This window comes from Alligator mississippiensis, chromosome 6 (genome assembly GCF_030867095.1).
Source record: "Alligator mississippiensis isolate rAllMis1 chromosome 6, rAllMis1, whole genome shotgun sequence".
Taxonomy (NCBI): Eukaryota; Metazoa; Chordata; order Crocodylia; family Alligatoridae; genus Alligator; species Alligator mississippiensis.
Genome location: NC_081829.1, coordinates 1,491,404 through 1,509,832, shown reverse-complemented (window position 1 = coordinate 1,509,832; position 18,429 = coordinate 1,491,404). Strand labels below are relative to the sequence as shown.

The following is an 18,429-nucleotide window of genomic DNA, read 5'->3' as shown; positions in this document are numbered from 1 at the left end:
TGACCCCGAGGGGAAGGGCGTACGCAGCAAAGGCAATTAAAGTGGCAGGGTTGGCAGGGGAAGGATGGAGTCCGAGCTCTTGATTTGCTGCTCCGGGGGCTAGATTTGCCCCATCTCCCAAAGACGCACCTGACAAAGTGTTTGTGAGACAACTCAATACATCTTGGGTGATATCTGTGTGGTCCACCCGGTGTCCCACAGGGGCTGGAAGGTGGAGAGTGGTGGTATTGTGTAACCTAGACTGGCTGCTCAACTAAGTGCAGCAAAGTCCTGGTCCGGACTGAGTCTCTGGCTGCTACCGTCCTTCTGATACCAAATGCAAAGAGTGGTGACCCAACACGCTTTGTTGCAGCTCTACCGCCATGTTCGCTTAGGCCAGGGGCACAGGCGAGCGTGTCTGCGTCTAGTTACCCAGGGCAAGGGTTGCCTTTTTTGTTCCCCAGCTCACGGGCTTGTGGGCACAACCACAAATCATAACGTGAGTATAACTCACGCGCAGGGCTGGGGCTCCTCGTGTTCATTTGTAGGTACTTTTCCCCCCTAACTACAGCCCTTGCTGTGCTCATGTCTCTGAAATTAGGACCAAGTCTTTGCATGGTTTTTGAGCCCCATGCATGCAGTGGGTCTCTGGGTCCTGCCTCCTCCGTTATTAATAGGGCGCAATAATAGTTGATTAACCGGGTAGGCGGCTTTTTGGCAAGACATGGGCCTCTCCCCCTGACCAGCAGGTTTGTCTCCTACCCGTCGCAGTAGCCGAAGCGGTGCTAAACGGAGGTCCCCCAGAAGCAGCCGTCTGTGCGTGGACACGGAGGGCGCTTCTGCCTTTGTCTGCTCGGATCATGTTAATTTGGTTGCTCAAAATAAGAGCCATTCCCCTATTACTATTACTCGTTGCAGGTCCTGAATCATGTTGACGGATGCGACTTGACATTAACCAATTTGCCTAATTCATCACCTTTACGTTTTTTATATAAAAGACTAAGTACTAAAGCTTCCCAGCCAGCCTCACAATTTACTTTTTTGTCATCCTCTGGAATCAGTGAAAATGAGGCTTAGATGAGCAGGGAACACTCATTTCTTTTCTAGCGGTCGGCGCCGCGTGGCTGAATTGACTGGCCTGTAATTGTTGGGTCTGAACCGATCCCGATGCCTCCCCACCGCACCTTCCTGTCAGAATAATTCTCCTGATAACAATTGCTCTGTCTCTCTTACGCATCTTTGCAATCCAGAAGAGTGATTAACATAGTGTTTTATCACTCTTGCTCCTTAGCATTCGTATGTGTAATTTAAACGTACAGCTGCCATATTACGTTTCGGACTAAGCAGCGCTATGAAGTCCCCTCTTGATGGCAAGTCTTTAGTATTCTGCACGTTTACAGAGTTGACACTCTCATTTTGCTCCTGAAAGTTGGAGCTGGTGCTCAGACGGACTGGGCTGTAATTGTTGGTGCCCAAACCAATGTCTTGCTAAACTGCTTTCCCAGGCCTGATGTAACCCATTTAGCATTCCAGAAGGGCGATAACTAATGTTATACAGGGACTGTTCCGGGTAACGCAGCGATGTGTGCATCAGCAATTCCCCTGGAACCTCTGAACCCTCATTTTCGGTAAGCTAACTCGCCTGCAGACGTTTGATTCGTGCCGACGCTGGGCAACGTGACGCCAGCTTCACATCTGGAATATGCACGTGCCCCTGATCTGTCTATTCAGGCCTGGCGTGCACGACTGGAGTGTGCTGGGTTGTGTGTGCAATGACAAAGAGCCTGTGGAAACTCCACGTCTTTGTCGGGGGCCCACAACTATGGGGCCGGGACTGGCAGATATATGGGAAGTCCCTGTCCAGAAAGTTTGTCTCCCTCGAAGAGAAACGTAGTGGGTCAACTCCCAGCCCTCGGTCCCTGTGCCTGCAATCGGGCTCGGGGGGCGGCTCGGTTTGACTGGAGATCAGCAAGGCCGGCCTCTTTCCCAGAACTGATGATAAAGAGAAAACTCTCCTCTTTTTCCTCCTCCCTTCATTTTTATTTATTCTCCATGTTTTACATCACCATCTTCCCCTTCAGCCTGTGTATTTTCATGTGCCACTTTTTTTTTTCACTGACCTGGCCCAGCCTTCCTCATCTCCCAGAACAAGGGCAGCTTTTCTGAGACAAGCCTTCGGAGCTTGGCCCTATATTGGGGCTGGGAAGCTCTTGATAAAGTTTTACTGAACTAGAGGTTTGAACCCCGAGACTCATTTTGCTTTGAAAGCCATTGTGTGTCCTGTTGCTCTTGAATACCTTTCCTCCCACCTGGGCCTTCGGAGAAAGGTTATTTGGCTGGGGTGGGAGGTGTGAGCTTGATCTGAGTATGATGAAGAGGCTGATGTGCCTGAAACGTGCTCTGTGGAGTTCACAGACCGTAGAGCAAGGAAGTCCAGGTGCAAATTGCTGCTGCTTTTGGATGGATTCGGCCTGCCGTGAATCCCCAACCCTGCTGAAACCAGCTCTCTGACCACGTTGAATCTAACCTGCCCCACAAACACGTGAGACCGGCTGAGCAACATCACATCTCATTTCCACTGCGACAATCTGGCTGTCGTCCCTGTTGCACGAGCACCATGGCCCGGGGAGGTGCATTTCCCACATGGCCGCTCGACTGGATTTGGTGGGCTGGATTCCTCCAACACGGCTGGTTTCGTGTCCACTAGCGTGGACTGGATTTTACTCTTCAGATCTGAATCCAGCATCCCCTGGGATCAGTGGAGACCTTTCCATGCCTGCTAGCCATTGGAGTCGGTTGACTACAGGGAGAGGCTCCACGTCCCTGGTGCTACAGCACGTGTCTCCATAACCTCAGGGAAGCCGCGTTACTGCTTTTGGTGACCAGCTGGTTAATTTACTGGTCACTTTAAATCTGCTATGTTGGGTCCGTGTTTCGGCGGTACTCTCTCTCTACTACCAAGCTCCTTGGCATCCGTGCATGTGTGGGCTGGAGCCTGGGGCATTTGGATCTTCAGCGAGGAAGACAGGATTTGCAAATTAAAAGTGGAATGCTAATCACTTAGTGTCCTTGTTTGTTCCTTTTTAAACTTTGTGGACTAGACAGATAATCAATTATTTGAAATGATGACTCTTGCATTGCTCACATATTAACAGCAACACCCAAAGTGAGGCCGGTGGCTCTGAAGCCCAGCAGACAATCTTGTAGTAACATTGTGAAACGGGTAATAATTGAATTTCTTAAACTGTGTGTAATGGAATGCAATACGGGGCACTCTGCGCTCATGTTTCTTTTAATCAAATCGGGAGACTTGCAGAACACCTTTCTCTTGGTCCTGCTGTAGAAAACTTTAGTTTAATCCTGAATGAATAGTTTATTTTTGCAATCTAACATGTTCTCTTTGTTAGGGTGTGCATTTGCTCAGCTTTGCACAAGTGGGTTCATTTTCATCCTCTATCTGCCACTTATCCCATGCAGACTCATGGGCTGCTCTTGCGAGCCCCTTTCTAAAAGAAAAAAAGCTGTTGGTCAGACTCGGTCACCCCCTTTTTTCATCTTGACATACTTTGCTTACAAGGTTCAGAGACTGGGCGGGCATCATGCAGTAGGTATAGCTGCTGCGTGCCTCTAAAATAGACCCAGGCTGCCTAGACACAGCAGCTGTCTGGTCTGTTCGGTGCTGCACTCTGAAGCAGCGCCAAAGACGGTACTTCTTGGAAAGTGTTTCGGTTGCTGGAGCACCCCCACAAAGTGCCTGCCCGCATTGGGCCAGCGCTCCCAGCCCAGGGCCCGGCTGGGTCTGGGTCAGGACCGGGCATGGCCGTGCACGCGGCTCCCTCGCACTCCCAGGCTGCTCGGTGCAAGAGTTGCACGAAGGCTTGTTCCACTCTCACCGCACGTGGATCAGTTTGCATGTCCTAGCTAGCCATTTGGTCTCTGTTATCTTACCGTAGGCGGGCGTCATCCATGTGGTTGTATCTTTGTCTCTAAAAAGCTACCGGAGGAGTGCAGGCCAAAGGACCGCAGTACCGTGGCTGTCCCACGTACTCCGCGTGCAGCTGGATGCATTTGCACCGGCAAGGCTTGGACAAAGAGAGCAAATGCCTAATGATCAGAGCTCTGCTGCAATGAATGACCAAAGGGGCAGTCGAGACTGTATGCCTTTCAGTTAAATGCATATTCCCTTATCAAGTATCCTCTTAAGAACAACAGCAGTGATTACACACAAGCTGGGTGCGACAGGGATTGAGGGGGACAGAGTGGCAGATGTGGGCTGCTCTGAGTCCTGTCAGGGAGGAATGATTAATGAACACCAGCTCCAGCTGAGGCTAACCTTTGGAGAGCCGAGCAGGACATCTGCAGAACTGTCAGCGCTCTGACAAGGACAGAGCTGAACAACCAATTATTCCACCATCACTAAGGTGGGCTGTCAGTTTAATCCCAGCCATTCACTTAGGCAAGGACAGGGAAATTTCTCCTTTACATAGCGGCGCTACGCTGCGACCTTAACCATTTCAGCGCTGCTGAGGGGACGTCTGGGGCAGCGGCGCTTCCGCACTCCCTATGCACAGGACCAAAGGTGCAGCACCGCGTGCGCTGGGCCGACGTGTAGGTGCAGTTTTAAGGGGTGCTTGGTCACCCTGATGGCTCGCAACACCGTGGTAAAACATCCTCCATGGTAAATTTTTATTTTAACAGCTGTAAACTGCATCCAGGCTCCTTCCTGCTTTCCCACCCCGTTACGTGCCGGTCCTTATTCTTCTTGTGTCCAGAAGGGGCAAGGATCCAGTGGGTCCAGCTCTGCCGGGGGTCACTGGACCACCTCCAAGAGCCTGTTCGGCACGTTGCAGCCGATGGGAGCTTTTTAGTTGATGGAGCGCGCCGAGACTGTGCAGCGCCTCGGAGAGACGGCCATGCACGCTCCTGGGGCTCTCCTCCTGGGCTGTGCATCGCTGGGCAGTACATGGCTTTGATCAACAGCTGCCGTGGGCTGGGCCCTCCTTGCCCCTGCCTGGCTCGCGGTGGGAGAGCTTGCAGGTTGCGCGGAGTTGCACAGTTTAGGTTGGAAAGGTGGTTGCAGCAAGAGCGCTTTCTCCTCATTCAACGTCCTCCTGCCCTGGGCAAAATGCCCGAGGAATCGGGACACGAAAGCTTCAGGTGTGGAGCTTGGAGAGCGATGACAGGTGCAGGAAAAGGCTGGAAGTATGAAACTCCCCTGGGTGCCTGCGGACAGGCCCCATCTCAGGCGGTTAAGTCAAGATTGTCCAGTCCGGCCCTGGAAAGGAGCAGAAGTAGCAGAGCTTTCTTTCTAGAGACATTTCTGTAATGCTAGACTGTCCGACCTGTGTTGGGTTTTCAGCTCGCCTCTGCGGGCCAGGAGGCTCCATCCCGACACACCAAGGTAATAAAGGGTCTATTCTGCCCTCCTTATGTCATGTAGTGCTTTACTCTGCAAACAGCCCTGCCGATTTTTAAATTTTTTTTCCCCATAGGGCTGAACCAGAAACGAAGTACTATTTGCTGTAAGTAGGCGTAAAAGAGTACGTCTGTTGGCTGAGATCCCGAGGCGTTGGTACAGAGTGCTTCTGTCCTTGCAGATTTAGCCTTTGGTATTCAACACGCTGCCATCCATGATGCGTCTCATGCATTTTGGATTCTGTCCGGTTTGGGGGGACTGCACGGAGACTGGTGGATAAAGCTGGCTTTTTTGTTTGTTTTAAGTCTCTATCCACGCGAATAGAAAGAAGCATTGTTGCCCGGAGAAAGCCCCCTCAGCAAACCGAGGCTTTAAGGCCACAGCTTGGAGAGTGGGTGGAGAACGGAGGAGACAAGAAAGGGACTGGTCGTGTAAGGAAAAAAAACCCAACAAGCAAGTCTCCTAGCACGAGCGAGAGAGGAGAACACGCTCGCTCTCCTGGTGTTTGATGTCGGTGGTTTCCATTCAGACGCTCCCCGGGCAGGTTGTGAACTGCAACGAGAGCCCTCCTTTGCCAGCCTGGCTCTGTCGGATGCGGGCGGCTCCATTGGGAGGCTTTCCTTCGCGGTGCCGGTGCTCGGAGGGCTACACACCGCTGCACAATTCGGGGAAATTGCTTTAAACACGCACACACTTAATAACCTGAATGGGATGCAGGAGGCATACGCCGAGCCTGGCACGTCCCCTCCTGGCAGTCATGCCTCGCTCTGGGGGCAGCCATCTTCCTTGCGGGGCAGCTGCCCGCACAAAGTCCTCTTCAGCCAGGACAGATCTGGCGTGGCACTAGCGAGTGAGCTGAAAACAAAATTCATCGATGTCTGGGGCCAGAAGGGACCTTGCAAGTTGTTGGGTCCAGCCCCCCGGCTCTAGGGTTGAGCGACCCCAGCAAGGTGCCAGTCCCGTCTTCTCATGAAAACCTCCAGGGTAGATGAACAGCTACTAATTCCTTGCATAAATAATAGGAAAATGAGGAAAGTTTGTCCTCTTTGATAGACCACAGGGACTCCTTTCTGTCCCTGGTGCTGCTTTGGGCGCTTCAACAAAACCAAGGTCCGCGTTGGGTCATCGGGAGTGGATGTGGATAAGGGCCGGGTGTCCCCACGCGGGTAAGAGTGGAGCGCCCGTTCCCCCAATCCCGGTACCAAGCTGCACGAGCGGCCGCGGTGCTGTTGTATCCCTCGGGCTTAAAGAGCGAAGGCATCGCGCACCTTTGTTTTAAACACGCGCAGTACGGGCCGGACTCAAACCCCCCGAGTCCGAACAACAGACCCAGATAAGCCAGGACACTCTGGACATCCTGCAAGGGTCAGATTTGAGGGCTGAGCAGGGTCGGTGAAGTCAGAGGCTTTGTGCTGTTTTCACGCAGTCTGTTTCCTAAGCTGGGATGCCTTCTGTTCTGATATGCTATGAACTTTAAAGGCCTTGCAAAAAACCCTCACAAAACCTTTTCAACTGAAGATTTACAAAGAACCAGGTACTCCTTTATCTGCCAGACATGAGAGCAGCTCTCTCTGCTCACGTCGCAGCTCCTCTAGACTTTGGGTTGTCATTTTTTTTTCATTTTTTGGGACTGATCACAGAGTTTGTGTTTTTGCTGTAAAAGCAGCTGTTTAAGTCTGTCATGTAATTCAGGGAGCTGTCACGGGCGCTCCACATCCGTGAGAGAAGCAGCAAGCGACTGGGGGAAGAAATGCAGTTTGACTGGGAGCAGCGTGGCCGTGTCTCTGCCTGCCTGGCCGCGTTTCGTGCTCAGTGGACATCGGGACGGTCACCCGGGATTACGGCGGTATCACTGCTGTGCTCATCTTGCCATATCCTCCAAGAGGACCTGGACTTTGGTATAGTCCCTTTCCCTGTCTTAATTAAAATGCCCTGCTAGAAATCAATTTAACCGCTTAATAGAGATGAAGAGGCCATGAAAAGATAGTTCGAAGGCTTAATATGAAATATCCTGTGCCCGCCAGAAATGGTGTTTGTCATGTTTTTGGTTTGTTTGGAAAACTTTACTAGGCAGCTTTTGTATTAAAAGACTAGAATGGATTATCTCGCACCTGCTTTACACCTGATTACACGTCTGGTTGGGTGTGCCGAAAACGTGCTAATTGACTCCTGGTTAAACGGCAGTCGTTACCAATTACTATAGCATGCCGGCTCAGTTACCGGCCAATAACCGGGGCCATTCCAGTTCGGTGTGACGTTGCGCCCCATGGCTCGCGATAGTTGTACCCGAGTCGCGGGCGTGGGACATGGTTACGCTTGGTTTGAATTTGTGCGTGGTTGGCTCTGCTTCTCACGAGAAACACTGCAACCTCGAGATCTTCAGTGGAAACCCAACTGTAAAACACAGCTTGAATCCAAGCATCTCCTTTGCCCGAAACCCCGCTGTCGGTGAACGGGCCTTTGAACACACTCGTACGCTCTCTCAACGTAAAGCAGAGTTATTGCAGTTTAACACCCCTCCTGCGCCTCCCACCCACGGCCGCTTTACACTGGCCGGTTGGAAGAGCAACAAGTCCTAGTACATTATTTCCTTCCTACCCTGTCCTAGCTATGCCCGGTTTCTGGGTTTCAGCCATTAGAGTGGAATAGACTGAACCAGAGCTGAGCGCGTTCCCCGGATAAGAAAGGTGACCGAGCACATGCTTGTTAGAGATGGATTGCTAGTTTTCAGTAATATTTAATGATGTGGTTTAATAGACTTGCATCATTTGTGGCAAGTTGGCAGTGCTCCAGACCTTAAGCTTGTAGTAGTATTTGTGGGGAAAAAATGCCATTAGCCAGCAGCCTTGGCACCTGTAGTGCACCGTGTACTGTCTATTTGAGAGGGACACCTGGATAAGTCCCCAAATAACTGTGTTTCCAGCTTTACTGGAGTGTCTTAGCTGTGAAGGGTGTGTATAGCTATTACTGTATAAGGAGCCAGTTAGAGAGCTATGGAAACCGTAGGGTTTCCCATCAAGATGACTTTATCGGGGTCCCCAAATCCTGTTTGGAACAATGTTTTCAAACAAGTTCACTGTGGAAAGCAACAAAATATTCTCAAAGGACTGCTTCCACCTGTTGCGTCTTGTCATTGCCCTGCTATTCGTGCAATACATATCACAAAGGAGCCGTGCCCTGTGGTCAGGGATGTTAGGAAGTACTGCTATGCAAACACGAATTAATTACAACAAATGTGTGGATTTGTATATAAGGCATCAGCCACTCTTTGCAAAAAGTCAGGAAGGAAAGTTAGTTTATAATTGCTTATATACTACTGTATATATAAACTGTGTGTGTGGCTTGTGATTTATACAGCTTTAAAATATATATGTACCTGTTGCCCAGTCTGGGGGAGAATTATTTTTAGTACTTGGATAAATCGGCAAAGAGAAAAATGGAGTCCCCTGAGGTCAGCGGACAATTTGGTCTTCAATTTTAGAACAGGCTCCATGCTCCTGCAAACGATGGACATTAAGTCTGGCACGGTAGAGAGGCTGTGCGTGTCTCAGGTTTGAATATTGATTGTTAGGGGCTGGATTACAACCCAGAAGTGTTGAAACAGCATGTATGCAAAGCAGAGCTTCCGCAGCTAAGGTTAAGGCCAAACTGATTGCTCTCCCTGCTCCGAGATGGATTAAATCTGAAATTCCAACATTAGCTTCCTTTGCCCTGCAAGGATCATCTTTAAGAATATTTTTGTTTCTTGGTCATTTTCCTTTCGTTGTGTTTTTTTTTCCTTTATCTTGTATTTTTCTTTCCTCCTTTTCCCCCTTTCATCTGGGGTTTATGCAGTGTATGGCATAATAGGGCCCTGATTTCCGACCGAGGCTTTGAGGACCTTCTGCGACACGCACACAACGTATGCTAACAGGGGTTTTTGAAGGCAGAACATCTTTGGGAAAGATGTCTCCATTTTGCTTCAGTAAAATTATACATATGACCAAGGCATATTCTTTATTTTTCATCCCATCCAGGAAGAGCGCACACCCACTGCTGAAACCTCCTTAGCCTGACGAAGGGTTTTTGAACCCGAAAGCTTGCTTAATAACTATTCTCCAGCCATTTGTGTTGGTCTAATAAAAGATATCAAATTCACCCAAGGAACCTTGTCTGCCTATGTCCTTAGACCAACACGGCTACAACCTACACCCCTACATATGACCAGGGCTTTTTTGTGAGATCTTTCCCTTTGTGTGCGTGTGTCTAAATTTAACCATTCTGGTACTCTGATCAAGTGAGATTGCAAATTGATGCCCTGCTTTTCTGCCTCGTTTTCTCAGTTAATACGGTCCCGCTGCAGAGGTTTTGCACCAAAGATATTGAGGTAGACCCAGGGGACATTAAAGAGAGATCCTTTGTGATTAGAAATCTGGTCACACTGATACCTTTGCAAGGTAGAGAGTACATTACTGCAACACTTCTAGAAAAATCTGCCTGGCATCATGTACAGGAACAAGTTGCAATACACTGGGTTTTAGCTTTGGTTTGATTTTTTTTTTTTTTTTTGGTACCTGGATTTTAGGTGAAAGCATTGCTGGGGGTGGAAAAAACATTAATTTTAAAGAGCTCATTAATTGAGTCATTTAAAGGCAGATAAAGCAGCACAGCATTATTTTCACCATCAGTGAGCTTAGTCACCTTAATGGGAGCAGATGCCTCTGTTATCTCATAAGATTTTGCAGAAAGATTCAGTGCAGTAGCTTGTCTGTGATTAACTAAACAGGAATATTGCACATTCATAGAGGAGAAGTGAGTATTTAGGATTCAGCACATCCCCATCAACTGACATGTTATTAATATCTTCAACTAAAAGTCATGCCAGCTCAGCAGGCCTACAGTCTCATCCTCCTGCCGAACAAGAGAAGAAACCTCATTTCCTTTGGAAGATTCTCTGCCCTCTTGGGAAGTATAATTAGGGCTTGGACAGTCACAGGCAAAATGATCAAACCAGAAAGCTTAGAAATTATTCTGCAACTTAGGCATAAAGTACCATTTAATGTAATTTTGCTGCTCTCCGCTTTCTGTTCCAGGATGTCTGCGATGTCCATGCCGCTCTGCTCGGCAGGTCACTGGCCGTGTTCCCGGGGAAAGGCCATCTTTGCCAGGTCCTGGACTTCACCGTCTCTGGCATAGCTGGGTAAGCCCGTGCACTAAAGATTTTAGGGATGGATTTGAAAATGCTTCTCTCTCACCCCACCTTATCTGAAATAGGATCGTGTACTGGAGCATCGTGCAGGGCAGGATAAGTTAGCCTACCTTGTCGTCCATTAGACTTGCTCTTAGCCTGACTTACTTCCCCTTCTTGATTTATGGAAAGGAGTCTAATTTACTCCATGGGTGGGGGTCTACATTAAAATAGGATTGACTTTATTTGACCCATTCTTTCATCCTAATTGCTGCTGTTGTAGACTCAGTTTTCTGGCCTCTTGGCCTACGAGTCGGGCCGCTTTGGGCTCATTGAGGTATGCGTGGTAGTATTCAGAGGTGATGCGTAGCTGGAGGAAGGTCTATAGCGTGCTTTATTCTGCTAGGTAGGCATAAGGCGGGAGTCAGTATGATGCGCATGGTGAAGGGGCTGGGAAACAGGTGCAAAATAGGCATGCTGAGGCTCTCTTTTGAACGTGCCCTTTGTATCCAGTGCACTGTAAATGTATCTATCGACAGAAATGGCAAATACGAAGCTATCTGCGTTATTCATGAAGTGGCAGATGCTCAAACGCTTCACTTATGCTATCTAAATCAGTATAGTAAAGTTTAGAGCATCGCTTATGGAAATGTAAGTAAAGTGTTCAAAAAACATTCAAATTTCCCTTTCCTTTGGCCTGCTGTATCTAAATTGCTACTGGGAATTATAGCAGAATCTTATTTTGAGATGGGGGAATAGGAAAAAAAATGGAAAGTGCATTCTGGCTCTGTCATAGTGAAAATTACAGAAATTTCTTTGATGTCTCTTAGCATAAATGTTCATAAAACTTTGGAGAATAGATCCTTAAAGTCTATTGTTCTGTAACATATTTATTCACATCACAAAAGCTGCATTAAAATAGCACTGAGGGTCTGAGAGACACATTCGCAGGGAAGCATTAACCTGCTAATCCAGCGTGTGTGACAAGAGGGTCTTCTGGGCAAGCTGGCTGGATGTGTTTTGAAGCAAGTTTGGACCCTCGCACACATCAGCTGCCCGTGCCAGCTCATGGGGTACTTGTACACGACACGATGTGTATGCAGGCTAACTAGGGGCATGGGTTGGCGTAGGGTTTGAAGCTGGAAAGCATCTCGTGTTGGTTCCACGTGTGTGTGGCAGGGTGGATGGGAGGGCCATGCCATTCCTAAGGACATCGTGGCACGGCAGGGTGGACTTGGCTGATACCAACCAGACTGTTTTATCTTCTCCCTCCGTGGTCTTTTGGACTTGCTTGTTCTCGGATGTGGCAGATAAGCCTCAGAGACCAGAGAGCACCAATGAGGGGGCCTTTGCCTCTGTTGGGAAGTATAATTAGGGCTTGGACAGGATCTCTGAGAGTAAAGTTTTTCAGCATAATTCAACACTGGTCCAAGGAGAATCATTAGTGAGAAGAGGAAGCAAAGGCTTTGTGACAAAAGGGACAGGAAGGGAAGTAAAGAGTTCGATTTGTTTCCTGGGTGGGAACCTAGGCAGGTCTCTTTAGCATTTTTGCCTCCTCTACACCATGTACAAAAAGATAGGTGATAACTCGGATGGAATTAGGGTTTGATGTAGAAATGGTGCAGGGGTGTAGGTTGTAGCCGTGTTGGTCTAAGGAGATAGGCAGACAAGGTTCCTTGGGTGAATTTGATATCTTTTAATAACTATTCTCCAACTATTTGGGTTGGTCTAATAAAAGATATCAAATTCACCCAAGGAACCTTGTCTGCCTATGTAGAAATGATGGTGCTTTGCGAAAGGTCAGACTAGATTATTCCAATATTCTCCCTTGGCCTTAACACCTGTGGAAAATAGGCAAGAGTGTTTCCCTCCCACACACCCAAATGTATTCATGCTTTCAAATTGCTTTGAGATCCCTGGATAAGTGCCACGCTTTAGCATCATGACTCCTTCTTCAAACAAGTTATTGGTCCTTTGTCTGAAGCCTAATGGTTCATGAAAAAAATTCACAAGATTCAACGAGGTTTGTTTTTTTTTCTTTCAATTTTTAGTCCTTTCTCTGATTTTTCTTCCTTCCAAAATGAAAGTCCTGGAGAAATAATCAGTATAAAAATGTCTCTAAAAGCATTCGCAGGATGGGGAAAGCTAATAGACATTCACAAGTTTGCCTTGTAAACATTGGCAGGCAAGGTTCTTTGAGTAGGTGTGTTCTGCCCAAAGAAAAATTGTTCTTTGCAAACTTTGGGGCACAAACGCCCTTCTTCAGGCACAGGGAGAGTCTGCTGGTGAACTGTGTGCTCTCCTTATGTCCTTAGGCCTTAGACCAGAGGTGGGCAATTATTTTGGGTGGAGGGCCGCTTACCAAGTTTCAGCAAGCCATCGAGGGCCGCATGACAGGCAGGCAGGGGCAGATAAATATTAATTTTCTAAATTTTTTAGGGGCCCCGCGGGCCGGATAGAATGGCCTGGTGGGCTGCATCCGGCCCCCGGGCCGCATCTTGCCCACCCCTACCTTAGACCAACATGGCTCCAACTCACAACCCTTGTAAATAGTCACTTTTCCCATGCTGAATTTTCACATTTGCTTTAAATATTCATATTTTTTGCCCTTGCAAATGTTTGTAAATCAGATTTCCAGGTGAGTGTTTTCTGGGTGAAAACCACCCCATTCTTGCAGCTTATCGATGTAAAGTTTGTTTTTCTCTTTAGCTCAATGTGACTTTACATGACTGCAGGCTGTATCCGTGATGCAAAATAGCTAGATCATTTCTTAGAAGAACAGCCATTTCTCTGAACAAATATTTGTTCCAAATCTGCAATGGGTCAGGGAAGACTGCTGCCACTGAGAGCAGCGGACAAGCTTCTTATTAATTAATTACTACTGGGGAAAGTTGACTTAAATCTCCCTAAATGAATTAAGAAAGGTAAATCTACTGATTACTCCACAGGTTGCTCGCTGGCCTTCTCTCCCTGTCAGAAGGAGATTAATACAGAGGCTGCCTCCTCCAGTCTTGCTAATAAATATTCACTGAGACATCCTACAGAGAGATTTGATCCTGATTCTGGAAGCATGCATGCCAGCCTCACTGCGAACCGTGGGGATTCGGGTCAGCAGAAGGTAATCAATTTAAACTTACAAATATTAGGAAGTTTATTTCTTATCTCCCAAAGTCATTTTTTTTTTTAAATATAGAAAATGGATATTTCCCTGTTTTCCGTCGTTCAGCACTTTATTTTTTTGCTTTTGTCCACGAATCCAAGAAGCTCCAGGCAGAAGAGTTTGTCTCCTAAAAGAGACAAAACTGTGAATATGCAAATGAGGGGGATACAGAGTTTGTATACTAATGAGAGAAGCTGCTGCGAGTGACGGCGGATGTAGCTTTGCCCGGTTTAAAGGCTTCTGATATGATCTTCAGTTCTGCGGGGAGAAAATGGAGCTGGTGCTTTTCTCAAGTGGGTTTCTATGCAGGATGAATTACACATGCTCCCTTTCTTCCGCGAGGCTGACCCTCAGAGAGGAGCTCTGCCCAGCTGCCCTCCTCTGCGCCCCTCGTGCCCCCACCACGACTGCGGCCTGTGCACAAAGCCCTGCTTGTGAGCGCTGAATTTTTGATTATAGATGGGGAAGAGGACAGACGCATTTCTTGTGATTCAGCTTTGTAAGATGCACTAAAGCAGACACAGGTTGTTTGTGACCCGGGTTAGTGAAGCTGCTCCGGACATCGGGGGAGTGCCAGCTTCCTAGCACCCATTTTCTGCCCAGTTTGCAAGGCTTCCTCACTTGACTTAATTGCACACTTGCCCATGAACGTATAGGTACCTAATCAGGCTTAGGTGCACAGAGCACGAAGGAGGTGGTGTGTATGGAAGCACCTCCAGACCAGCACCAGCATCAAAGAGCATTTTAAATGGTGCCAGTCACCCTGCTCTGCAGCCTTAGATGTTGCTTGAATATCAGTCCGGTTTTATCTCTAGCAAGCTGTTCCCCTGCAGCTAACGCGCTGCTGCTTCGTGCCTAGGGGAAGCGCATGTTGGTTTTTAGGGTCCATAATCAACAGGTGATGATGAATCCACTGCACTTCGTTCCCTGGGAGATTCTTGTAGGACGTGATTCAGGAAGGGGGAGAGAGTAAGCGTGGTCCTGACCGCAACCCAAGAGCCCCTGTCTTCAGGGCTAGGGACGGACGTTATACCTAAACCGATTTTAAGTGATCAGAAATGGGTTTAAACCTGTAAGAGAACAGCAGCTCGGTGCACATAAACCAGACTCAAAATGGCTGAAACTGGTTTAAGGTCAACCTGGTTGAATGCAGCATGATTTGGGTCAAGCTGGTTTATGAAACTTGTCCCAGACCTAGGTGCATGCTGCGTGGTGCGGTCCCGGAAGGAATTGTTCGGTGCTCAGCCCTTGCACTTGTGCAATTTCCTGGCTTTGACTGTTGAGCTGTTTTAATGACCTTTGGGGTAATAAAACCGCGTGCAAAACGGGATACAGAAAGGAAAGAGCCTCTTGCCTAAGACGAGGGCGTTCTGTGTCCTCCTACTTCTTGAGTTTGGTGATGAGAGCAGGTTATCGCGTGCCTCCCTCGGAGGGCAGCAGACGGCAGGCGTAACACGAGTTACGCCGCCCAGCTCGGGGACTGTCCCTGCAGAGGATGAGCCGCGTGATGCAGGCAAAGTCCTTGGATTCCCATCCCGAGCGCTCCGGACTGATCGCGTTTAGCGTGGTGTTAATGGGTGTAATTGAGCATACACGGCATATCGACCTCTTGTCACCGTCCCAAACCCGAGCAGTGCAGCCAAAGCTAACTCAGTCTGCAGCTTCCCCAGGGACGGGGCAGCGAAAAGTCAATTGGTGCTGGGGAAGCCCTTTTTCATATCCTAGGAGCCAGGAAAGGAACTCGGAGGCCGGCTGCGGGGCCAGCGTCGCGGTTTTCTCTCCAATTCATTGTGTCTGCTCGAGTCACTCGAGCGCAGGGCTGTCTTCATTGTGGGAGCTTCCCATGGCCCACACAGACATCCTCCCCTTTGTGCTTGCGGGGCAGACAAAGCTCAAGGGAAAGGGAAGTGCCAAGAGGCATTGCAGAAAAGCCCAGAGCGCAGGTTTTGTGATCTGAGCAGGAAAAGGATCTCTAGCATCCTGGGAACCCTGTCTGCTAGGCGATAAATAATCGGTGCGTGCTATAAAAGTCACAGCGTGCCAGCTTGTCACTCCACAGCCGACTCCTCCATCAGGGCTGTCCTGCCACCCCATCCTTTCCAGATGCATTATAAGTTCATTTCTAATATAGGAACATAAAAAAAAACAAATCGTGCCTCTATGCTACACGGCATCATATTAAGCCCTGAAAGATTTTGGCGTGCATGTACAGATGTTAACAATGCAGCTATCATTTCAGTTCTCTGTAGTGTTAGGTTTCTCTCTTAATGTACAGTATATTAATTTGCATGGCTTTTTAGAAAAGGACTAGTTTATTAAGGTTATAGAAATCAGATACATGTGGGATTCTAATGTAGTTATGGATTATGCGGCTGTCTTCTCCCTTTTACTCTAAAAAATATTATGAAATTGAGAAGCGCTATCTTTGATATTGTCTCCTGGGAGCAGAGCACGTGATGACTAGACTTCCACAGTGGAAGAGATAGGTGAGGAGGTTAAGTAAATTTTCTTTGTGTAGTTCCCATTAAACTTCAATCAGAGTTACAGAAAGAAATTTCCTTTAGGCTTCTGTGAATACAGGTATTGGTTTGACTTTAATAAAAGTCATAACTGATCTCTCTGAGGTCTCCTGTGAAATGAGCTCAGCAAAATTCAGGCAGGTCCTTTGAGAGGAAGAGAGCCCCACTTAAACATCACATTATCCTAATAATCCCATTCCAGAGCAGTCATCCCATTATTTTAAAGGTCTTCATTTGCAAATTGTGATATTTGAAAGTTTTCTTTTTACCTTATTGGAGAAAGGGGAGTGAGTATTTTCCAGGAGATGAAATTTTATTTACAGAACATTTCTCCTAAAAAAAATAAAAAAAAAATCATAACCAGAAAAAGAAGTAAATTGTGAAATGATTTCAAACAGATAAGTACACTTGCATAAAGTGCTTGATGTGGCCATGTGGAGAACGCGTTCTGACTTGAGGCCGAAATCCCGTGTCTGTTTTAATGAGCTCTCCGCCAAGGCAGAAGGGCTGCTTTGCCATCTCGAGTTGGACATGGGGATGGATTCAGGGGAAGGATTTATTCAAATTTAAATGGAGAAAAAGTTTCTTTGTTCTTCATCCATTTTCAGGTGTTAATAAATAAAGCTGCTAGCACGGAAATGATGCTGTACTTATGAAGGTCCAGGAAATCTGTGAGAAGCACGAGGTGGTGTGGGCGACGTCCTTTTGTTTTACGGGCTCAACTGCATGGTTTGGATTAGATTTAGGCTAAATTTGGAATGAATAAAACTGCAGATATCATTGAGGTTTCTTCTTGATCGGCTGGACTTTTTGCCTGTCTGTTTGTTTCTAAACCCATTGACTTCAGGCCACATATTTATACGCTTATAGAAAGCCATCAGGCACGCAGAAAAGAGCGTGCTTCCAACAGTTGGGGAATTGCTACTTTTCTGAATAGAGAGAAATGTGAGATTAGGAAGGCAGCGCGCAACTGCCATGTTTCTTTTCTGTTGAATTGATCCTGTGGTTGTTTGAAAGTTTGCAATTATTTTAATACACAAGACACGTTCCCTTCTCATGCGGCGCAGACATGACTTAAATGGACTCACCGGGAGCTTTGAGACGGACGCGCGGCCCGTCCTGGACTGTAGCTGTGTTTGGTCTCCTTTCCTTCAACTGCTCAGCCGCAGACGGCGACACCCCACAAATTTAGGGCAGGAAGTGGGAAAAATAAAAAACTTGAAAACTAGCTGCAGAGCATAAGCAATGTGGTTTAGAAAAGCTGACTTGAGCTCTGCTAGTCCTTGCTCAGATTAATTTAAAACAGCTTTCAAAGCAGTTTTCAGTTGCATTTGGGAAGTTCTTCCGTGCTCTCGGTGCAGCCGTTCATCGCTGTTGGACATTTCCTAGAAAAGGGCCAAGCGTGCGTCCACGCGTCTGAAGACGGCTCTCAGTTCTGCGTGGCTCTTCACCGACCCAGGCAGAATGACTTCGTGCTGGTTTCCTAGGTTCGGCAAAGCGTATGCCGTCAGATCCAACCTGTTGCGAAGACTGCAAGACGGGTGCCAATGTTTGAAGACGCTTTTTACCAGTTAAGGTGGTCTCGCGGTTTCTTGGCATTGCATCTCCTCCGCTAACAACGCTCAAGGAGACAAAGGTCACCAGGGACATCCTGGCCGGTTTGCAAGTCGAGGTGGGTTTGCAAGCTAAGTAAAAGGGGTGCAATGAACGTGGAAGGGGGAAACCTTTTTATTCAGCATGTTCTGCCAGTCTGAGCACATCCCGGGCCCCGGGAGGGACTGGCAGCGCCGATCCCACCGGCTGCCTGAAGCCCAGCAGCGGCGGAGATGGGGCTGTAGGAAACAGCCAGCTGATCTGCAGTGGTCCTCCGTGTAGCTTTTCACTTTGAAATGAGCTTTTCCTTTCTTCTGCTCCCCACGGTGGAGCTCAGATGTGAAGTTGGAGGCTAAGAACTGGCAGAGCTTTGCTGGAGGCCCTCGGAGCCTGTTGTCAGTCTTTGCTTCAGAGCCGAGACGTCGGCTTTGTGTGTAAACAAGACGTTTCCAGCAAGCATCGCTGGCTCACCCTTGCGTTGCCGGCTCGGCTCTCGGAGGCAGCAGCGTCCTGCCGCCCCGCTCCTGGACCAGCCCGGCACACGCGCAGTGATTTGTGTTTGTGCGTGCACGTCCGTATGAATATATACACTCAA

The 18,429-nt window shown here is 48.1% G+C and overlaps 1 long non-coding RNA gene across 1 annotated transcript in view; it reads left to right on the top strand.

Annotated features, from left to right (window-relative positions):
* The window catches only part of LOC109283796 (uncharacterized), a 232,213-nt gene that overhangs the window by 99,089 nt on the left and 114,695 nt on the right, over positions 1-18,429 (top strand). Inside the window, exons 2-3 of the long non-coding RNA XR_002091066.2 lie at positions 10,468-10,574; positions 13,511-13,680. This is a non-coding gene — a long non-coding RNA (uncharacterized LOC109283796). The remainder of the gene's footprint in view (positions 1-10,467; positions 10,575-13,510; positions 13,681-18,429) is intronic.